This window comes from Camponotus floridanus, unplaced genomic scaffold (genome assembly GCF_003227725.1).
Source record: "Camponotus floridanus strain SB8 unplaced genomic scaffold, Cflo_v7.5 scaffold106, whole genome shotgun sequence".
Lineage (NCBI taxonomy): Eukaryota > Metazoa > Arthropoda > Insecta > Hymenoptera > Formicidae > Camponotus > Camponotus floridanus.
This window is the reverse complement of record NW_020229222.1, coordinates 574,052-593,936: the sequence shown is the minus strand read 5'-3', so window position 1 is coordinate 593,936 and position 19,885 is coordinate 574,052.

The following is a 19,885-nucleotide window of genomic DNA, read 5'->3' as shown; positions in this document are numbered from 1 at the left end:
CTCGCCAGCTCCTGGAGATCTGGGATATCCGCATCCGGCGCTACACCTCGCCGACCGGACCCGGGGCAATCCCGAGGCTGCTGTCTCCGCTACCACCATCACCGGTAGCCAACAGCTCCAGGGCCACGCAGACTTCCGCCTACAGCCGAGTCCACAGGGGTACACAGGCCTACCTACCTCGGCCGGAAACTGCGGATCGAGCCACGCAGTCCGACTCCGACTGGGAGACGACGACGACCTCGGCGGCGACACAAACGGAGCCTATCGCGGAACCAGCTGTGGACATCAACAACAACTGTCCACCAGGGAAGTCCAGCACGGGTATCTCCCGCCCGCGGAGTGAACTCCGTTACACTCGGACTCTCCCCCGCATCTCTTACAGGGAACGCCTGTAGAGATAAAACGGCCCTTTTCAGGGCCACCAAAAAACATTGTACATAGAACTTGTAAATATACATCTGTTACTTTTTACGCCGCTTACATTACTCAGAATACACTTTACCACTCATACGGCATTGCTACTCCTGGCTAGGGATAAAGAACACGTTATATTAAGGCGGACACACAGTACACGCCGAACACGCTATATTAAGGCGGACACGCAATACACCTACCGCCATAAACTGGTGACCCCGACGTTCAGGAGAGAGAAAGCAACATGCCGAAGAGGGAGAGCACGATTCTAGTAGACGATGATGACACCAGCGTCAACAGAGTGGCAATGCGCATCCCACCATTCTGGCCGGAAGATCCGGAATTATGGTTCGCCCAGCTGGAAGGACAGTTCGCTCTAGGCGTCATCACCGATGACGACGTGAAGTACGGATACGTACTATCAAAATTAGAACCTCGACAAGCGAGGGAAATTAAGGACGTCATAACCAACCCTCCCTCCAGCAACAGATATATCGCTATAAAGAGCGCGCTCGTACAGCGACTAACAGACTCGCAGGAGCAACGGATCCGTCAACTACTAGAAAGAGAGGAGCTAGGAGATAGGAAGCCATCTCAGTTCCTTCGACACCTAGCTACGCTGGCAGGAACAACAGTATCTGAGGACCTACTGAGAACGCTATGGTTAGGACGCCTTCCTGCACAGACGCAAGCCATATTAGCCACAAGAAAAAGCGACAAACTCCAGGACGTAGCGGAACAAGCGGACAGGATCCACGAAGTAAACAACAGAGCGCTTGTCCTGGCGACAGAACATCCACGAACAGCCTCCACCAGTAGCCCGCAGAGTGCATGGACAAGTCAAATGGAAGCGCTTACACAACAAGTGGCTACCTTGACGCAGCAAATGACCAACATGGCCAAGGAGCTGCGCAAGGGACGTAGCCGAGCTCGAAGCCGATCAAGGGGCAGACCGCGCAGCAAGACTCCAGTTAAGGAGGGGCTGTGCTACTACCACAGACGATTCGGAGCAGACGCTCGCCGTTGTGCACAACCGTGCACATACACAAAAAACGAGTAGGGCACTCATTATCAGCGGCGAATGAAGTCAGCCCGACACCAAGCCGCCTATACGTCGTGGATAAAAACACGAGACGGAAATACCTGGTGGACACCGGATCAGACGTCAGCGTGTTCCCTCGATCTTCCATGGACACCAGACAACGACCGGAGGCATACGAACTGTATGCAGCAAATGGCTCACCAATAATCACCTACGGCTCAATTACGATCAAACCGGACTTCAACTTGAGGAGAGCATTTCCATGGAGGTTTGTCGTAGCAGACGTGGGCCAACCTATCATCGGATCTGATTTCCTGGCACACTACGACTTGCTACCGGACATGAGAAGGGGCAAGCTCATAGACGGGAAAACCGGTTTAACAGCCTCAGGTACAAGATGCTACAAACAAGTTCTATCAGTAAAAACACTGATAGAGGAAAGCGAATTCCACGCGCTCATGATAGAGTTCCCAAACATCACCAGACCAACGCAAGCAAGGGAGGTGATGAAACATGGAACAGAACACCACATACAGACAACACCAGGCCAACCGGAAGCTTGCAAACCAAGAAGGTTAGCACCGGACAAACTTAAGATAGCCAAGACGGAGTTCGACCTACTACTCCAAGAGGGCATCGTACAACCTTCCAAAAGCGCATGGTCATCACCTCTGCACATGGTCCCAAAAAAAGACAACACATGGCGGCCATGCGGTGATTACAGGCGACTAAACACGAGGACCATACCAGACCAGTATCCGATACCGCACATCGAGGACTTTGCGCAAACGCTCCACCAGAAAAAGATATTTTCAACAATCGACCTGGTTAGAGCGTACAATCAGATTCCAGTACGAGAAGAAGATATTCCGAAGACGGCAATAACAACACCGTTTGGCCTCTTCGAGTATAAATTTATGCCTTTCGGACTACGCAACGCAGCACAAACATTCCAGAGATTCATCAACGAAGTCCTTCATGGCCTGGAATTCTGCTACGCGTACATAGATGACATCTTGGTGGCATCAACGGACAAGGAACAGCACGAAACACATCTGAGGCAGCTATTCGCACGGCTCAACGACTACGGGGTTCGAATTAACCCAGCCAAATGCGTCCTCGGATCAAAGGCAGTACGGTTCCTGGGATATCTCGTCACTGAGGAAGGAACACAACCCTTATCAGAAAAAATCGACGCCATCAAGAACTTTCCGCAACCAACCACGGTCAAGCAACTACGGCAGTTCCTCGGGATGATTAACTTCTATAGGAGGTTCATCCCGAGGGCTGCAGAAGAGCAAGCCGTACTAAACGACGTCCTAAAAGGACCAAAAACAAAAGGAAAAACGCCGGTCGAATGGAATCTGGAGCGGGAACAGGCATTCGAAAAATGCAAGGAGAGCCTAGCAAGAGTGACGCTCTTAGCTCACCCAGATCCAACGGCCAGCCTAGCGGTAACCACCGACGCATCAGCAACCGCAATAGGCGCAGTGATTCAACAAAAGACTGCAAAAGGATGGCAACCCTTAGCTTTTTTAAGCAAAAAACTGAGCGCGGCCCAAATAAAGTACAGCCCGTACGACAGGGAATTACTAGCCATTTATGTCACTGTCAAACATTACCGGCATATGCTAGAAGGAAGAACATTTACAGTCTTTACGGATCACAAACCATTGGTACATGCATTTAAGAAGGATCCTTTACAAAGCTCACCAAGACAAGCACGGCACCTAGAGTTTATAGGACAGTTCACAACAAACATACAACATATTGAAGGCAAAAACAATACCGTGACCGACACACTATCACGGGTAGAAACCATTCAAACAGCAATAGAACTGGACACCCTGGCACAAGAACAGAAAGAGGATAAAGAATTACGGGAACTCTTACAGGAGACAAACAAAACAAAACTAACTAAAATTCCAGTGCCTGGATCCAGAGAATCAGCATGGTGCGATATCAGCACACCTGTAGTCCGACCGTTCGTGCCGATAAGCTTGAGGAAAAGGATCTTCCAATACCTCCACAGCCTGGCGCACCCAGGGATGAAGGCCACAGCCAGGCTGGTAGCAGAAAGATATGTGTGGCCAGGAATCCAGCGTGATTGCAAGGAGTGGGCACGAACTTGCATCCAGTGCCAAAAAGCAAAGGTGACCAGGCATAACCACACGCCGACTGGAATCTTTACACAACCGACGCAGAGATTTCAGCACATCCACGTCGACATCGTCGGACCACTACCTATGTCCGAAGGATACAGATACTGCTGTACCATGGTCGACAGATTCACGCGATGGGCAGAGGCTATTCCAGTACCGAACATCACGGCAGAAACTATCGCCAAACACATTTTCGCGAACTGGATAGCGCGATTCGGAACACCAGCTCGAATCACAACGGACCAAGGCCGGCAATTCGAAGCTGAACTCTTCCGGGACTTAACAAAATTAACCGGCAGCAAGCACATCCGGACAACAGCGTACCATCCTTAACCCAATGGAATGGTGGAGAGATTCCATCGACAGCTCAAGGCCGCAATAAAATGCCACGAGACGGAGGCATGGACCCATGTCCTTCCAGTCATCCTACTCGGCATCAGAGCCGCATGGAAGGAAGACATAGGCTCCACTCCAGCAGAGATGCTATACGGGGAACCCATACGCCTCCCAGGACAGTTCCTGGATAGCAGTAGCCCAACTACGCAAAACGAGGACGACACCTGGGTGACAAGGCTGAGGAAGACAATGACCCGCCTGCAGCCAGCCATAAAGCATCATGCTAAGAAGGCCACTTTCACCTTCAAAGACATGGGCACCGCATCACACGTATTCGTACGCCACGACGCCCCGGCCGGAGCTTTACACTTGCCGTACGACGGACCATTCGAAGTGCTGAACCGAAGCAGCAAAACGTACAAACTTCGGATCAGAGGAAAGGCTATTAACGTCTCAGTCGACAGATTGAAGCCAGCCTACATCTTGGAGGCAGACTCAACACCCACCGGGATACCGAAAGCAACAACAAGGGCAGGACGGACCAGACGTCAACCAGTCCGGTTCACGTCAAATTAGGACCAACTCTACCACAACCAGGGGGGTCCTGTGGCATGCTGCCACACACACACACACACACAAATCACACAGGCGTAACGGCGCATGGCGCCGGGCGCCTAAACGCGCGGCAACCGCGGCGCGCGAGGTAGCGCGCAACGGCGCGACCACACAGGCGCTGATCTTCGCGCAAGTGAAATCCGCCGGGGCCCGTATATAAGGCCCGCCGCCGCAGGCCAAAATCGAGTCTCATCTCGCTAGCCACAGAGTGACGTACTACTCGGCGACGACTACCAGAGTGAGCACTCTCCTTTTTGGAAGAAGTAACCGGCGATTTTCGTCATACTCCGCCAACGCAGTCGAATACCTCGGCCGACGTCGACGCCCCGATCACCAGGGCCAGTGCGACCGCCGACTCTCGACAACGCTCAACCGGAGAAGAAGGTCTCGTTCGAGCTACTGCCGTGGAAGCTGCAGCCTATCGAGTTGGAGCCACCAAGGTTCACCAGGCCACCTCGCCAGCTCCTGGAGATCTGGGATATCCGCATCCGGCGCTACACCTCGCCGACCGGACCCGGGGCAATCCCGAGGCTGCTGTCTCCGCTACCACCATCACCGGTAGCCAACAGCTCCAGGGCCACGCAGACTTCCGCCTACAGCCGAGTCCACAGGGGTACACAGGCCTACCTACCTCGGCCGGAAACTGCGGATCGAGCCACGCAGTCCGACTCCGACTGGGAGACGACGACGACCTCGGCGGCGACACAAACGGAGCCTATCGCGGAACCAGCTGTGGACATCAACAACAACTGTCCACCAGGGAAGTCCAGCACGGGTATCTCCCGCCCGCGGAGTGAACTCCGTTACACTCGGACTCTCCCCCGCATCTCTTACAGGGAACGCCTGTAGAGATAAAACGGCCCTTTTCAGGGCCACCAAAAAACATTGTACATAGAACTTGTAAATATACATCTGTTACTTTTTACGCCGCTTACATTACTCACAAGGAAAGGGTCGGAAGTGTCCCCCTCCGATTTTAATGAGCTTTGAATATGTTGTAGTCTAGATCAAAATAGGAGACACGTATTTTTTTATAAGTGCTGAGTCGGCCGTTAAGGGGGTGAAACACCTTCTTGAAAAAAATCGATTTTTTCATTTCTCAGCGGATACCGTCGAAGCGATAAGAGATATAAACAAAAGTTTCAAATAAAAGTTTTATGGTCTTTAATGTACTTCAAAATCATGTAATCAGATTTGTCGAAAATGTCATATTTTTCGAAATCCCCCCCCTCCCTTTTAATGTTTGAAAATTTTTAAATTTGTCTCATAACAAAACTTATAGCTCATTTAACGACAAATTCAATCATATATAATAAAGTTGTATTCCGAAGTCATTATATATATGTATATGGAAATATTACATAAAATACCGTACATAATTATTGCATACAAGAATAACAAATATTCATGGTTGATATCGGTTACAAAGATGATGATCATGAAAGAAATGATTTATACAAAGGGATTTTTTACACCATGCGCAAGAAATTACAGCAATTTCACCGCAAATATCACATGTTGGTTTTAAATTAGTTTTGAAACAAAAATCTACTGGTGTATCAAATTCTTCTGGTTTCTTTTCTAAATAACCACTTTTATACCATGCATATTTGAATAAATTTTTAAACCTTGGTGATGAAAATTGATTATGTGTTAATGATTGTAATTTTAAAATATTGTTTCTTGAATGAAGCTTGACGTCAAGATCTAAAAGCATGATGGTATCTGAAAAATGTCTAACAAAATTTTTCCATAAACGAAAACCGAATACATCTAAAGGTTGTATTTTTCCCGTTGCTCCAGCTGGTATAGTTAACAAATTAATATTGTCTATAAAATCTGGTTTGTTTCTTTGAATTATATCAGGACAATGACCAGTCCAAGAATCTAATAATAACACTGATTTTGGTCCAACATTTGGAAAAAACACTTCTTTTATCCAGATCTCAAAATGATGCGATGTTAATTTTCCAGATTTTGATGCCATGACATAGATATTATTATCTTTAAACATTGTTTCTTTTACTATTGGACCAAATGTTCCAGTAGGTTCTTTTAAAACAATAAACAGAGGCGATAATAATCTACCATCAGCTGAAACAATAGGTTGTATAGTATAACTATGTGTAGTTGCTGATATGGATTGTACTATGCGCTCTACTTTTTTAATACCAATAGGTGATAGTGAACGACCGGAATGAAATTCTAATTGAAATCCACTTTGGTCCGAATTATATACATTTTCAATTCCATATTGTATAATAGAAGATTTAACATTTTCGATAAATGACTTGCTTCGTGCTTCTAAATCTTTGTCTGACGCTAAATTTTTTTTTGTTATAAATTTTGTAATTTTTCTAGATACGATATTATGTGCAAGCTTAAACCTTTTTACCCATGATAATGATGCTGTAAACCCAAGTAGATTTACTTCCTTCTGTGCGCGAAGAGCCCATCGAGCAATATCAATGTCATGAATAATTATTCCCTTTTCAATACCTTCATGGAATTTATTTAACGTATATGTTGAAATTTCTTTCAGTTTATCAAATCTGTTGCCACCTTGATTTACTTGCTGCTCCCATCTTCTTAATTGACGTAATGACGTGACTTTCCGAAATCTATTTCTTATAGATGCAAGAGTTCTTGACTTTTTTGTTCCACTTCTCCATAACTCTACTGCATTTCTTTTATATTCTATTGGTACAGAATCCGCAACACATTCAATTTCTTTTACAAAATATGTGTCTTCTTCTCTTTCTTCATCAATTACAGGTTCTACTTCAGGTATATCAAATTCGTTTTGAAAATCTAATGATGATTCTTCATAAACTTCAAACGCTTCTTCATACATTGATCGAAGCATATTTTCCATCATGTCTTTTGTTTCATTTTCATCTGTTGTAACAGGACTTTCTGGGAATTCCCCAGTCATATACAGTGCAGTGTATAGCAGTACTGCTACATTTCTTGGATTAAACATTATCTAAAAAAATTATTAACATTATGTATATTTGTTTTATAAATATTAGCAAGAAAATACTTATTAGCAACAAAAATATTTTATTATTTAATGCGTATTAATAATTTGTTACGTTTTCCGAGTTTCATGAAAAATAGAACAGTTTTATCACATAACTTAAATAAAGTAATAAAATATTAATTATAATTTAAATACATTAAAACAAAACAGATAAACCGCAATTTTGAATGAAGTGTAAGTAAAAGCAAAAAACTATAAAAGTTTTAAAAATCGAAAAAGTACATACATACTGTATTGTTGTGTGCGTGGGGCACAATTGTTTTTTCAGGATAACGGCTAGTCTTGTTAATTAACTCGAGCACTTGTTAATTATTTGATAACTGATTTGTGACTGTCCGCCGCTTCTAGGCGGTGGCTTTTAACGCCTCCGGTTCTGAACGATTATCGGAGGAGGATCGCGCGGTGGCATGACCAAATAAAATCATTGGTTATTTCTAAAGTGGCGTGATCAAAATGCAAGCGAAGGAAGTCCGAAGACTTCCTCGCATTTTATTGCAATTCAGCGCTATTTCGAGAGTGATTTCTTCCTCTGTTTGATGACTTGGCCGTGTGATACTGGCTGTATCAGCACTTCGGGCAGCTGACTTTCTTATCGCGACGCATTTTTTCGCTCGCTTTATAAGTTATAATCCTTTTAATTATTTTCTTATATATATAAATATATTTACTATCGCGCTCGCGTATATTCGATAGACGCTTTAATAGTAATATGTGTTCCACTGCACGCAGTTGTTAATAAAATAATATATTGCACCAACTCATTTCGCGAATGCGACATCTGTTTATTCATAGAATTGAATCTATTAACATCGGCATCTGATCAATAATTTTCCTTGTCCGACTAGTTTTATTTTTCATGCATTAAAAACATTACTTTTCCATATAAATTATATGTATATTTATTGTCACATAATATAGACATATATTATAATTATAATTATTATATAATTTATAATTATATTTATAAATATAATTTCTATAATTTATAAAAATATATTCTCATAAATTATTTATTGCTAATTTATGGTTGCCTCTGTGAGTTTGCGAAGAAAAATGACTGTCGCTGTGAATAACGAGCGTCATAAGGCGGATAAAGCGGGCGTATAGTAGTGTATAGGGATATTTTTAATTTATTTCTGAAAAATGTGACTTCGGAATACAACTTTATTATATATGATTGAATTTGTCGTTAAATGAGCTATAAGTTTTGTTATGAGACAAATTTAAAAATTTTCAAACATTAAAAGGGAGGGGGGGGATTTCGAAAAATATGACATTTTCGACAAATCTGATTACATGATTTTGAAGTACATTAAAGACCATAAAACTTTTATTTGAAACTTTTGTTTATATCTCTTATCGCTTCGACGGTATCCGTTGAGAAATGAAAAAATCGATTTTTTTCAAGAAGGTGTTTCACCCCCTTAACGGCCGACTCAGCACTTATAAAAAAATACGTGTCTCCTATTTTGATCTAGACTACAACATATTCAAAGCTCATTAAAATCGGAGGGGGACACTTCCGACCCTTTCCTTGTCAGAATACACTTTACCACTCATACGGCATTGCTACTCCTGGCTAGGGATAAAGAACACGTTATATTAAGGCGGACACACAGTACACGCCGAACACACTATATTAAGGCGGACACGCAATACACCTACCGCCATATAGTGTATAAAGTCTTGTGCAATGATTGCGACGCGTCATATGTCGGCCAAACTAGCAGACAGTTAAAAAAATGAATTTCTGAACACCGAAATCACACCCGACGAAATACGTCACAACCTTCGGTTATAAATCACGGTTACTAATCACAGACTGGAATTCAGTCATGATTTTAATTAGGAAGAATCTGAGATTTTGGACAGAGAGTCCTCGTTGGACAAAAGGCTTGTCTCTGAAGTGTTTATCAAGCGCCAAAAAAATAGCTTAAACTTGCAGAGTGATACAGAGAGCTTGCATCATACATTTGCAACGAAAAACGATAATTTATTAAAAATATAAAGTCTTTGTTCACACGTCGATATGTTTGTTATCGTTGAGTCAACTGCACATGTCCTTGGTTGAGTTCATGTTTACGTCCTGACAACTGAGGACATATTTATACAGTCATCGAATTTCGAATCGACATGAGGCGCACAGCGGCATATTATATTATTAATTGTACAAAGCGCAAAATCTGGGCCATAGTGTATTTAATTGACTCTTGGAAGCAGAGCACTTACTAGACCTCCGCGTAATGCAATTTAACGTCACTTACGCGTCGAAAACAAATTCGTTTAATGTAACGCGTCATTTTCTGTAATATACAGGGTGTCCGTCAATTTTTGACTTTGACGAAATAAGGAAGTAGATTGGCTCAAATTAAGAAGGAAGGATCTCTATTGTTTTGTCGCAATAATTAACGAAAAATTAAATCAAGAAAATCGGCCAATCTGCGTAAGTAGAAGCGCGCGGCGACGAGAGTCGTCCCACTGTAATCTGATACTACGAGCGCGGCGAAGCGGTGGGCGGGTCGCTCTCTGAGACATGATGGTGGTTTGTGATATATCACAATACCGCACCGAAAAATGACCCGTCCTTTTAGAGAAAATGATGCGCTATCATTTCCACACCACCTTGCGGTAGATAGCATGGTGCGCTTTTTTTATAGTGGTTTACCCCATAGGCCTATTCCACTCTCAATTTGAAAATTATTCCATTATATAAATGCTATTACTATACGCTGAATGTATGTTAAATGTAAAAAATTGATGGTGACAGTACCTTTACAAAAATTGATCCGTGGTTGAAAATCGCTTGATAAAATGTATTGCACACGTTGATAATAATACGTTGATAAAGTGCTTCAAGAATCCTTTCTTCATCTCATACACGAAGGCGCACTGCTGGACCGGTTATCCCGATATTATGCACGACACCCAGTTTCACATAATTATTGCACAACACGTAAAATTGTACGCGTAAAATTGTTGCCACTTAGTTTCCGTGCACGACCGGGAAATGATTCCATGTAAATTGCGGCCGCACGATAAGTATTTTCTCCCGCTAGTTCGTATGTCATAATCATATCCGTATTCCTGCAGAGTATACTTCATTTTCATTGTTAATTTACTACGCGAACACAAGATTTTTATTAAAACGTCTTAGCTCTCGCACGCTGTTGCCAGACTGCATACGCGAGCAGTACACAGCTACAATTGACAGCTGAGCGGACATGTGAGTGTAAGCGTACGTGTGAGTTCGACGTCTGCGCAGTGCGCACTATGATTACACTCACATGTCCACTCAGCTGTAGTTGCGTGCTGTTGGCGTATGCAGTCTGGTGACAGCGTGCAAAAGCTAAGACGTTTTAATAAAAATCTTGTGTTCGCGTAGTAAATTAACAGTTAAAATGAAGTATACTCCATATGAATATACGGATATGATTGTGGCATACGGACTAGCGGGAGAAAATACTTATCGTGCGGCCGCAATTTACATGGAATCATCTCCGGGGCGTGCACGAAAACCAAGTGGACGTACAATTTTACGTGTTGTGCAATAATTATGTGAAACTGGGTATCGTGCATAATATCAGGATAACCGGTCCAGCAGTGCGCCTTCGTGTACGAGATGAAGAAAGGATTCGTGAAGCATTTTATCAACGTATCATTATCAACGTGTGCATGTAAATACATTTTATCGAGCGATTTTCAACCACGGATTAATTTTTGTAAAGATACTGTCACCATCAATTTTTTACATTTAAGATACATTCAGCGTATAGTAATGGCATTTTGAATAATTTTCAAATTGAGAGTGGAATAGACCTATGGGGGACACCACTATAAAAAAAGCGCACCATGCTACCGCAAGGTGGTGTGGAAATGATAGCGCATCATTTTCTCGCCACTAAAAGGACGGGTCATTTTTCGGTGCGATATTGCGATATATCACAAACCACCATCATGTCTCGGAGAGCGACCCGCCCACCGCTTCGCCGCGTTCGTAATATCAGATTACAGTGGGACAATCTCGTCGCCGCGCATTTCTACTCACGCAGATTGGCCGATCTTCTTTATTTAATTTTCCGTTAATTATTGCAACAATCACAAAACAATAGAGGTTCTTCCTTCTTAATTTGAGCCAATCTACTTCTTTATTTCGTCAAGGTCGAAAATTGACGGACACCCTGTATATTGTTAATATCGCGCTGAAGAAGGATCAAAAAATGAATTGAAGGATTCGCTTTTTGTTATTATAATGTGTTTTTTAATAAACTAATATTGAAAAAAGAAAGAAGTGTTGCTTCTCTGCGCTCCAACTACCGCGCGTTGGCTCTTGTGCTATTTTCTTTTCAATTTTTTCTGTTTTACTTTACTTTACTCTTTTTTTACGTAGTCAATAACTTATTGTTGAATCAATTACGAGCAATTTCTAATTAAATAATTTTTTATAAAATTATATAATTAATGAATGCAAAGCTCCCAAAGAATTAATAATTTTGAATTATTATATATTACCTCTGATTGGCTTACGTAGTACAAGATTATTCCTAGACAAATTCTTTCTAGACAAAGTTATTATTTCTGAAACTTCAGTCATAATTGGTAAGAAAAGTTTATCTGTGTTTGATTTTATCTTGCTGATAATATAAGCTGCACTGAAAAAATTTTAGAAATGTATGAAAATAAAGATAAGACGTAGAAAGAAATTATTTATAATTCTACTTTTTATAATTCTACGTGTTTTTATGAAAATGTCATCATCATATATCAATTATGTTAATTGAGTTAGCTGATAAATAGTATCTGTCTAAAAAAGGATATAAATGTAAAATGAAAAGCGTGCTAAATTTACCTCTTTTTAACAAGTATAACTTTTTTAATAGTTGTTTATAATGATAGAATAAAGAATGATAATTGTACGTTCTAAACCATCCTTGGTTAAGAAAAAACTAATGTGCAAAAGATGACACCGAACTATGTTATTGTTATTGAGAAAAAGAGTAAGAACCGATCCAAGCTCGGTGAAACGTATACTTCGTCGACGTATCCTCCGTCTTTTGCCAACCGTAGGTTGGCAGCAGTTAGGAATGAAAATTAATCGTTATCAAAAATAATATTTTCAAAAATATTATCCTTAAAAGTTCTTTATGTTATAAAAATTAGCTTGTCTGAATTTAATTTAGAACTATACTTTTAATTTGATTACATTAAAAATTGCAATGTAAATATATTAATAGATATCTTAATTTTAGAATGTTATTAAATATGTTATTAACGGCACTAATTGTAAAATTTTTTAATTGAAATATTTTTTTTAATATTAATTTTTAATTTTTATAAATTTTTTGTATTAATCTAATTAATTAATTTTTTAATTTTGTGTTTTGTATTATGTATCCTTAATTAAATTTTTTAATTAAATTCTTTTAATTTTTTGTATATGTATATTATTATTGGAATGTATACATTATTTACATTTTTTCAATTATTTTTTTATAATATATCATTGCAATTTTCTTATTATAATAGATATTTTTGTAACGATGCATCCCGGCATCATTCCGTTTTGCGATTTCCCGGCAACGATATCCGCCGGAAGCTGCCGCCCGGCAGAATACTCGCCGGGCATAGGCAGGGGCGTGGTGCGCCTACCTTTTTTAAATGTTCGCAAAACAGCCCTGAACTCAAAAACGGCTGAACATCGCCGATCGTAGCCGATGTGGCCCGAATCGCCGGTCGGCAAAAATCCGCGCTCGGCGCACACCCGAATGCCTCCGAACGTGTCCGACCGTTTCCGAAAAAACCGTTCGGAAAGGTTATTACCGCTGTGCGCCAACGCGGGTAATTAGCCGGTATAAAAAAGCCACATTCCGACGTCTAATCACCATTCTCTCGATCCGCTCTGAGCGGTAAGAGAAATCTGGAAGAACCTAGACAGCACTACCGCACCGGACGAAAGATGGAGAGAGCTTCTCCTTAGCCGAGAGATCTCGATTACCGCGCGGGATAGTGTTCCTTACCTCTCCTCCACATTCCCAGCTGGATAATAATCGGAAGGTGGAGTGTGAGCCGCCCCGATCGAGAGTTCTCGAGCCAGCTGCCGATACACACGATTTCTTTCACGTTTTCCTTCCTTTCGCGACGAACAACGCAAACGAACAACGAATACGATATCGCGCTGCAACCTTGCATCGCGTTTCGCTACGCGGATTTTATTTTATTTTATTTTATATTATTTGAAGTTGTGCATCGCTACACGCACCCGTGCATTGCGAGTAAAATTATATCGCGGCATCCGCACCCGCGTTTGTAAAAAACCGAGCGATACGCGTTTCTCCGAAAACCACCGGTCTTACCGCATATAGCGGGAATTATTCCCGGAACGCAGGAATTCTCCGGCGAAAGAAACTCGCGCAAAAACTAGCGACAACGTATACGCGTGGTCAACAACTGATAATCGGCGTGTCAAAACACAACGGCGCATACACACACGCGTACATATATACATACATTCATACATACATACATTCATACATACATACATACATGTACATACTCTTTCACGCATAATAAATTCACATTAGTTTTACTTTATCTTATTTTATTTTATCTTCCCTGCGTTACCGACGATTTATCTGCGAGCGTATTACCGGAAAATCAGACTGTTACATTTTTTTTTACAATTGGAAAAAGAAATAAATTTCAGAGCACAAATTTTCATTTAGTTCGAACAAGTTTTTAATGTTATTATTTTTACGAAAACAACTATTTTATGTGTGAAATCGTTTTTAAAATATTCCAATAAGTTTTTTCAATTAGCGCAATTTTTTAATATTATTATTTTTATAGTTGATATATTTTACACAATATTAACTAAATTTTATACAAATTGAGATAATTGTTTTGTAGATTATACAAAATAATACTATTTTGTATAATCTACATACATATAACAATTTTGTATAATCTAAATACATATAACAATTTTTCATTGGTGTGTATACTTGGTGACTTTTTGTATCTTTTTAACAAATAATTTTTTGAAGTTATTTATATATTATTAATTATACATTATTAATTGCTTAATATTTGAATTGAATGAATTAATTCGCTTAGTGAAATTTCCATTGTGATATAAAGTAACATATATATAATATACATAGAGCAATATCAGCATTATGAACAAAAGGAAATGAATGAAAAGCAAGCATTTTAATACTTTCATAGAAAAGTAAATTAGATTACAGTATTTTGTAACGATGCACCCCAAAATGCATCGTTTCCCGGCGTACACCGGCCGGAAGCTGCCGTCCGACGATCACCGGTCAGGCAATATCAGAGGTGCTGTGCGCCCATCTTTAATTATTAAGAGACAACTGGGTAGGTCGATCGCAATATCCGTTAATCGCGATATTGCCGTCGGCAGCCGCCGGTTGAGAACTCGCGTTCGGTACCGCGAATTCCTCAGGGCGGACCCGAATCGCTCCGATATTTTTACCACCGCTCGGTAGGGGTAATTACCGAATACGCCGACGCGAGGGTAATTAGCCGGTTATAAAACGGGCTTTCGGCGGCATAGCAGACCAGATCCTTCCGATCCTTCTCAGTGGTATAAGCTAGTCTGAAGGCAAGCGCAGCCAAAGAGAAAATTCCGAAAGCCAGAAGGTAGTGAGAACACTGCCTCCGTCGATTGATATCTACTTGAGGATCGCCTCCGAACCGAGATTCGAATATCAGACGTCGCGCCGATGGAGTGGAACCTGAGCCGCCTCGTTTGTTACCGTCGCGACGCTTTCCAAAAACTTCAAAATCGGAATTATTAACATTTAAATATCTATACCACCGGGCTTTTAAAGCCGATCAGCTGTGAGTTATAAACACCGCGGCAAGAACGTGGGCAAAAACACGCCCGACGAACCGCAAACACCCGATAATCATCGCACCGAGAACCGTGCAAGCGCATCTCGCGCTCCGAATAATTATTGTATTTGCATAGCGTAACCGCTATCGACACCGATCCGAGACGCATCCGTGGCCGTCTAACGTCATCATAATTTTCGTCAATTACAAGCGACCGCGCTAATTATAAACGGCAGATATTTCGCACTGTCTTGCCTGAAATCTCTCGGGCTGAATAGATCGCCAATATCGATCCGTCGACGCGCGTATACACACACACTCGCACACGTACACCGTCATATATTTTCGCACACGCACACATACACTGTAATTTACTCTCGCACACACACGCATACGTTGTTTTATACGTTTTCACAGTGTGATACACACATATTATAACACTGTATATTACACATACATATACCTGCCCATTTACACTTGTACATCCTACAGTAAAATAAACATCTTATTTCACACGCACGCACCTAGTTATTTCACCTGGATCCGACGGCTATCCACAAATTAAACTATATTTCGCCATATACGGACACGGAAAATTGTACATTACATTGGCGCCCGAACAGGGACCGGTTAATAGGTAAATCGCTGCGCTGTGTGTATACGAAGGGACGCGTGCGGAAAATGAAAGGGTGGATCTATACCTTTGGCTATATCGCAGTGCCGAAAATGAAATGGTGAACGCCGCCCGCGATATTTCAAGCCGAAAAATCTTATATAATATGTAAAATATTTACATTAAATCATACATCGTTATACATACCAAATTATCAACAAGAATCCGTTAAATAGTCTAAACAATAATTTTAAAATTTTACTAAAGGAATGGAACGATAAAAATTACATAACCAAGATCAAGGCGAAGTCTCTCAGAATTAATACTGAGACTCTTCCACGAGCATATGGACGACTGCCGAAAATACATAAACCGAGTTCTCCTCTCAGAATCATTGTCTCTTCCATTGGCAGCCCTTTACATTCTTTTGCCTTATTTTTACACAATCTCATTTATAAAAATATTCCCAATCCTCCTAGCCATGTCACAAATAGCTTACACCTTGTTAAACAATTACAGAATCTACCTTTTGACGAGAATTTAAGCCTTTTTTCACTAGATGTGGTTTCTCTATTCACGAATATCCCCCTAGATCTAGCGGTGGGGGAGTTGGCTAAAAGATGGCATTACATTAAGAAAGGTTGTTCTCTTCCTTTTCAAGAGTTTATTAGAGGCATTAAATTAATCATGAATTCCACCTTTTTCACTTTTGATAATATCTTTTACAAACAAACTTTCGGCACACCAATGGGCTCTCCTCTGTCCCCGATCTTAGCTGACATTGTGATGAGTGATTTGGAGGAGAAAGCTCTTAAATTATTACCATTCAATATTCCATTCTACTACAGATACGTTGACGATATTGTTTCCGCTGCTCCTCCTGCACTCATTGCTGACATCCAAAAGATCTTTAATTCTTTCCACCATAGAATTCAATTTACTGTTGAGTTGGAGCAGAATCGATCTCTGAGTTTTCTTGACGTTCTCCTTATCGTTCGGGACAATAGAGTTATGACTGACTGGTACAGAAAACCTACTTTTTCAGGACGTTTTTTAAATTTCAACTCACACCATCCCATTGCTCATAAGAAAGGTATTATTGTAGGTTTAACTGACAAAGTGCTCCGTATTTTTCATCCACTCTTCCAAGAAAAAAATTTTCATATTGTCATCAAAATTTTAATTGATAACAGTTATCCTCTTAATTTCATATTCAGTATCATTGATAACAGAATCCGTAATTTCATTTTGTCTGCTCCAAATCCTGTCACCTCTCCCCCCTCCTCTCCTCCGCCCCATCCTTCCACACTTTCTTCTTCCTCCCCCCCCATCCTATTTCGTAATCCCGTTTGTCAAAAATATTTCTCCCAAATTTACACCTCTGTCACATCAATTGAATAAAAATTTAGCTTTCCTTATCATCAATAAATTAAATCGGTTTATAAAAGTGCATAAGGACTCTTTATCTAATGAACATAAATCCAACGTGGTTTACAGAATTAATTGTCTTGATTGTGATGCCTCTTACGTTGGACAAACCAAGAGACAACTGAGAACACGCATTAAAGAACATCAATCTAACATTGACAATCCCTCAGCTAATTTGACTGTAGTGTCTGAACATAGATTATCTGGCCATGAATTTGACTGGCAGAATGTCTCTATACTAGATAATGAGCCACATTATATTAAGAGATTAATTTCAGAAATGCTACACATTAAAGAACAAACCCACAGTATTAATATAAAGGATGATATTGATAAGTTGAATAATTCTTATTTTCCCATCCTCAAAAGAATCAATGCTTTTACCCTTTCATAATTAATTTAATTTAATTCTTTATTTCTTTCCCTCTATACGGTTCCTCTTCCCACCCCTCCTCTTCCCGCTTCCCCGTTCCCTTGGTTCCCCACCCACTTCCACCCGCGTTCACGCTACCCACCCATCTCCTCCCTTACCAACAGCCAGCTGTAAGATTTCGACACACACGTCTCATTACGTTGCGAACTTGCGATCTATCGACACGTTTATTTCGACGCTCCGCATTTCTTCTACTTTCCATGCCATCTTTTATTAACAATCTTGGTGAGCGTTATTACTATTTTCTTTGTCTCCATCTATCCTTTTTCTAATTTATTTGCGAGATCATGACTATATTAATACTTTAACAATGTTTTTTACTTTACTAGCTCTATTATAATTTATCGTCCAAATATCATCAATCTTATTTTTTCTTGTAACTTGTAATTTCTAGCTCTGGTTTCAAAAATTGTTGACTATCTGCCCATGATATTATTTATATCCATCTTTATATTATGTTTTTTGTACGTTTTCTAATTTGTACACTTTTTTACCACTTCTGTGGTTATATGTGCGAGACTTGTTGCTCCTTTTGGTTTATAATTATTACAGATTACCTACGGAGTTTACCAGGACTTTACTATATAATATTCTTATTACATCGGAAGACGAGATCTCCTGGGTTTTTTCCTTGTTTTCGTTTCGTGGAACGGTCTTTTCTTGTATTCCAACAACGAAAGTGAGCATCATTTCTACACATGTACGCAGAACGGTTGCAATTCATGGAGCTCTGTAATATGTTTTATATTAGCGATTTCCTTATAACAATTCTTCGATTTGCGATTAATTTTTGAGCGTGTTGTCTACAAACTGATTATATTATTGTATATGCAACTTTCACTCCATTATGATTTTTGCGAGCGCCTTGTCTGCACGCGCGCGCAGACTTTTTGATTTCGTCGTTTTTATCTCACACTTGCGAATTTGTATATTATTTTGTATGTCTCCGACTAGGATTCTAATCAACTTCGTCGTTTACTATTATTTCTCATTTTATTGTTTTCACTGAAGAGAGCCCGATACGGGTAGAAACGTTTGTGTTAATAAATTTTCACTTAATACATACGTTAATTTTGTGACATTTTCCATCCTTGCCAAAATAACGTATAGGTGATATTTTTGAGTTTGTCGCCACACGACACGCGATTCTGGCTCACCGACCCCGTAACATTTCCTTTGATTTTTATTTTTTATACATCGTTATATTCGTTTCAAACAGCACTACAACTTTTATTATATCAAAATATCTACATTATTATAAAAAAATTATGCATATCTCTCCGTTTTTTAATACAGATAAATTTTGTAATCAATCACTATACTCACAATAAAGTTCAGTTCAAGCCATTTAATTTCATATATATTTATTATGGTCTATCTCTTTTAGTTTAAAAGATAAAAGAGAGTGGTCACTTCTAGGTGAAACACGCTGTATAATAATAGTCTGTAGATTATTAATGAATAATTAAGATAATTAAGAGTGAATATTATCTCTCTCCCTCCAAATAATTAAATTATATAATGACTGGATTTGGTTTAATTGCTACTTTGATTATATTGAAAAAGATATGCAATTATAAACCTTTTCACCGCGACAAGATATCAGTCTGAGAACAGGGTTTTCCGTGTTTTTTGGTTTTATTTTTTTATATTATTTTGTATTTTTATATTTTTATTTTATTTCTTTACTTAATTTTTATTCTGATTTTTTTATTTATATTAATTGCCGAAAATAAATAAATAAATATATAATATATATATATATATATATATAATATCATATTACAGGGTGAGTCATTTTAATCAATACACTCGAATATCTCGAAAACAGCACTCTTCAGAAAGAAATGTTTCAAACAAAAAATTGAGGGTGTGAAGGGGGACATAAGATGTAGCATATAGTTTGACCTTGGAAAGTCATTTGAAGGTCACATAAAAGTCACCT